We start from the raw sequence: 5,773 nt of genomic DNA, 5'->3' as shown, positions 1-5,773 counted from the left end.
CATTAGTTAGAATATATATAGTACATCTCAAACCATGCTAGTGCATGCATGTACTGGTAACTCACAAATGGCACAGCTCTATACACTGCTGACTGATGGTTGTCATGCATATGGGGGTATCCATAGATGTGATCTATATTTTTTATTGTCCAAATGCAAAACAAACTAGATCCTTTCCTTCTCAATATTCAGGGCCTAGCTGCTGAATTTAGATTATTGATGTTTCTGAATGCCAGACCATACCCAATAAGTTTATCATACAGTATGGTAGTTGTATGTTAGGGATCATGGAGGTTTGCATTTTTCTGGCCAAAATTATCACCCAAAAAATCCTGCTTCACAAAAGCCCAAAAGTGCCTTCAGTGTGATCCGCCTAAATGCTTCTAATTAATAGATTGCTACAATTTTTATCTACAGTATAATAGGGACCACAAAGGTGTAAGCGTGGCCCATGAAAAACATCACCCAAAAACCAGCCTCGATATTCCCTAACAATGATGAGGCAGTATTGGTTAGAAACTAAGCCCAAACAAGCCTTCACTCAACAAGTTCCTACAGAATGTTTTTTTTTTTTTTGAAATTGTTAAATGGAATTTTCTACTGCCTTCAGAAAAGCGTAACTTGATATCGTAGCTAAGGCTACAGGCTTGATTTTTTCAGTGTTCAATGTCACTTCGGCCCAAGAGTTTTTTTTTGGCATACCGCAGTACACAGTGCATTCTTCATAGACTTACCAGTCCCATTCATCTTTGCTGACAGTGAAAGGTGTTGATTTAGCAATAGTGTGTGGTGCATGGCTTCCCTTTGTAATGGAAATCAGCTGTATTTTTCATAGTGGCTACTTTGCAGTTGATTGCAGAGGTGCTTTTCAAACAGTTCTTGATTTGTGATGCTGTGTAACAGGTTGAAGATAGCTGACAATGAAGCATAATGGATACTTCACTTTTCAGACAATAATTGGTAGCTGGGGTGCACAGTTTGATGCAGTATGCGTGGGTTCACCAGTCATAATTTTTTTTACAAAACATGTTATACGAGTACACAAAAAATTGGAATTTTCAACTAAAGTAGAGACCATAGCACATCGATAAAAAGTATTGAAACAAGTTGGTGTAGTGCATGATATTAAATCATAGTAAGTGTTATATCCCTACTGCTCGCGTGATCATTATAGTATCTTGTGCACAGTTGGGACTTCTTGTTGTTTTACTATCATGCACTACTCCAGCTTGTTTCAGTACTTTTTATCGATGTGCTATGGTCCCTACTCAAGTTGAAAATTGTGTACTTGTTATAGATAGAAACAGTTTGGTTTTTGTTTCAAGTCTAGCACATTTCATTGGTTGTTTGTGTATTCGCAAAGTTCTGTAATTTTACCCACCACATGCATGCATTGATTAAAATAATTATACTATTAAGGTTGTTTTCAGTACTATTTAGACAATTGTGGTAGGCTGACACCACTTTAATGGTATTACCATTCATCACCATGGAAACCTAAACCACAAGACTTCACAATAGAAATGCTGGATATGCAGTAAAATTCTCACTGCGCTTGAAATTCCTGTCCTGGACTCAGGTATACTTGCATGAGGGTGGGCGGTCCATTTCCATTATTTCATTATAAGATTGGCAGCTTTTCAAGCCATTATTTGCCTGGCACAACCATAAAAAGCTGCATAAAAGCATGTTTAAGCTTGTTCCTTCCCTTTTAAGTGCAAAAAGATGAATTTTGTGCCGATTTGATACCACTGATGACACATGAGCTGAGATGGCTTTTACTGAGCCTGTCAGTATGCAAACTTAAGAATAACTGTAAAATAATGAAAGAATATGGAATAATGGAATATTTAGGGCTGACAGTAACCAGATGCAGGCGGTGGATGGGAAACAGAGAATTTATTTGGAGTGGCCTGTAGCTATATGACTGGTCTTGTATTAATTGTATTAGCCTCACTATAGAAATCAATATCTAAACTATTATAGCTGGTTTGCATGAGCAATATCCTTTCAAGTTTTCTTGTTGCAATATAGCACCACAGCATATGCTTTTAACTCCAATGCTACTCTTTTAAGAACCACTAGTAGCTAGCTTAGTTTCTGGATTTATAGTGTACTTTAACTATGCAAATCTGTCAATGCATGTGTGCATGTCTTTCTTTCTCCCAAGGTTTTTTTTGGTTAATGTGGAATAACATTCCTTCCTCTTTCAGCAATTGTATAAGTGGTCATGGTTATAGACAATTCTGCAATGTCTAGATCTATTAAATTTGTTGGATAAACTTTAGTTAGCTGTTTTGTTGTATGAATGGCTATTGCATGCTTGTAGTTTTGTATGCTTGTTTTGCTGTAGTATGTGTTTTTCTCTCTCCTGTAAGGAAGAACATTACAAGGAGGTAAATAAATCAAATCAATCCTGTGGTAGCCTATAATTATGTACAACAAATTGCTACTTGACACCAATGTGTAGGTGATGAAGATCTTGTTGTGTATATGCCAATGTAGAGAGAGTCCAATTTTGTCATGTGTGCACTGTTGTGTAACTGGTGTAATAGACTGCAGTTGCATATTTCTGTGCATGCACTTCATGGGTATATGTATAGATTATCATCAAAAGCTTCATCTATTTTGCTGGGGGATATCACTGTGTACTCCAGTGCCTACTGAGCTAATAGGCCTATATATAAGTAGAAAAGGAGTCAAATAATTATGCTCAAAATAATTAATGCTTTCAGGAATTACCCAAAATTTAAAAAAATAGTTCCCATTATGCTCCTAGGTTAACAAAATTTCTTACCATATCTTGGAACATTATAATCAGTGAATGTTCTATTAGAGTATTTCACTACAAAGTGACTGTTCTATTAGACAGTATAAGCTACCACTGACTGCTGTATTAGAAAGTATCAATGGATTATGCTCCACAGTTTGAAATATCAACATAATATGCTGGCATAGCACTCCAGCCTATTATGCTATTTATTATCTGCATATTTGACGCAGGCCTAGTGATCAATAGTCAAACTATAATAGCTAGCTAACAACAACGTTACTGGTACTTATAGAACTGTAAATTGGTAACAAACTTGTTATAATTGTATTGTTACAACTATGTACAACCTTGCCATTTTTGTATGGGAAATTATGTTTAATGGTTTTTACTCCCAGCTATTCTTTGAAATAATTATCTGAAGAAGTGTGTCTGCTGTGATGACAGCAGCAAGTGTTAGGAAGAAGGGAACTAAAACTGTTGGTAACGTGAGGAACAAGATATAAGTGTTCTTTGATTAACTGGATCCAGCAGAGAAGAATGATAATAGTAATTCCAAAGATCAATGATCAAGATTCAAACAATTGTAATTAAGATAGGCATTAATACTAATGCTAATTTGTACTTGGATTGCTAATTAACTATGCTGGTATATGTATTTTGTATCAGTGTAATAATAGTTGCAGTGACTTGCAAAACCACGTGCACATGGCTACCAGCTAGCTATAGGTGTACTATCTGAGGGCAGTAACTATAAGGGATTATGTATATACTAATATGTTTGTCGCTATAGATACTTGTCTAACCAGGCCCTCTCAGCATTCTTGCCCTAATGGAGTATCATGTGTGGGTAGTCCAGATTGTAAATCTCTAAGTAGAAGATTCCAACGATCTGGGTGGATGCATAATTTTATTCAAATTGTCAGTAGCCAAGCACTACTGTTGACTGAGGAATTGGACCCAGATTAGAAGGTACTTGCTCTAAACACCAAGCTATGCAACATATACAGTTAGTAGAACTGTAAAACTTGCTTATAAAGCATGTGTAGCTTTCACACCTCAGATCAAAGGAATTCCAGAGGATATACACATTTGCCATGTTTACCTCTTCATAGGGAGACAACTAAATGTACACTGGTGTACATTGAGATGTATCCCGGGAAAGTGGTTGCATTTCAAAAGAGCAAGCTACTTTCATCAAAGCAGGTATAGTGGTACTGCCCTGTTTGTTTATAATAGCTCAGACTGAAGTTGATTATGGGAATAAATTAATGCTCACATGACTATTGTCATGAACAATTGGAGTCTTGCCACAAGAAGCACTCAGATGAAAGTGTTTCAGTATCCTATGAGATGGAAAACATGAGTTTATAGTGCATTCACAAGCATTTCAGAACGTTTTCTAATATGGACCACAACGACATTTCAAATACAAACTTAACTTTTTTTTTTATGATATCCTTAGGACTTTTCCGTTCATTATAGCAAATATAGCTACATTACATGTTGCCTAGCCATAATCAAATCTTTCAGGCATACATATAAAACAAATCCACTGGTTACACTCGTATCAGCATGGATGATTGTTTATATCCAACACAGGCAATTATCCTGAAACGGAAGTGTTACATATTAACTGTAACATGGGCACTTGGGATTTGCCTGATATATATGCCCGCAGCCCTCAGGCTTAATTGGCATACATATTAGGCAAATCCCCCATGCCTACATATGATGTTACAAGTATTACGTGTATGGTAAACAGCTTGAGTGTTCACTTGCGGTTCACCATGCAGTTTACACAAAAAAAAGTTCCAGTGAGTTTTGCTCTATACACCCTTGCATTTGACACGCTATAAAGGACAAATGATGGCAGTTAGAAATCCTTTAAACTTGGTAAAGCCAGATTATAAGTGCTTCATGTGGCACAAAAACTGCTGTGTTTAACGAGATAATCTGACTGATCCAAAAGGAATGTAGACAGACAGATGGATAGCTTTTCAGCTTATACTTGCTCATCAACATTAATATGGGGCAGCTGCTTATGATCAACTGTTGTACACTGTGATAAAGCTCCAGAATACATGTACATATCCTCTGAGACTATACTGCGCTGACCCCATTATCGCCTTATCCATTCTCTCCATGTTATCATCTGAAACTTTTATCAATCTATGGTGATTTTTTGCTTTGTTCATTCATGATTTTTTTTTGATTTATTTTCCTTTAAAATTCACATGGATACAAATAATTGTCATTATTTACTTGCTGTGAAAATATATACTGATCATATGTATCAGTTACCTCAACGAATCAGTCAAAGTAAACAATTTATATACACCCTTAATATCAACAGCCTAATGATTTAGTAACAATATCATTCTATTTTGATAATATAATGTGAAAAGAAATCGGCACACCACTTAATAGTTGCATGAACACAATCAAGTAGCTCTTACTTGTGTGCATGTGTCAGGAGCATATAACCAGCTATAGGAATATACAGCTAGAATATGAATAGTGAGTGAGTGATTGATTATTTAAACTCGCAGCACTTGCATGGCAAACAATGTCAATGTATACAACACACTGATGAAACTGTTCAATAAAAATATATGCACACTCTAATTTCTGTTATATTCCTTGCAAGATATTTACTTACATCACAAAAAGATAGTTTGATATAAGACAGGTCCAGAATTTGCAGCCCAGAGCTTTCCTGAAAGGTTGTTGTGATTTGTTTCATTCCCTCAGAGGTAATATAATTACTAGATATGTTAAGCTCTGCTAATGTTGTATTGCTTTTGAAGCTATCAATAATAGCCACAACTCCACCATCAGACAGCTCATTCCACGAAATGTCAAGTTTCTGCAGTGTGCATGGTATTTACTTGCAAAATGTTTGCAATTGATTTTACACCTATAGTGGTAACAGTATTCATTGACAAGTTCAGTTCTAACAATATTGTATTATTTCTGAGGCAATTCATGATGGTTGCTACT

The sequence above is a fragment of the Dysidea avara genome, chromosome 3 (assembly GCF_963678975.1).
Source record: "Dysidea avara chromosome 3, odDysAvar1.4, whole genome shotgun sequence".
In the NCBI taxonomy this organism is placed as follows: domain Eukaryota; kingdom Metazoa; phylum Porifera; class Demospongiae; order Dictyoceratida; family Dysideidae; genus Dysidea; species Dysidea avara.
This window is presented reverse-complemented; position numbering follows the sequence as displayed.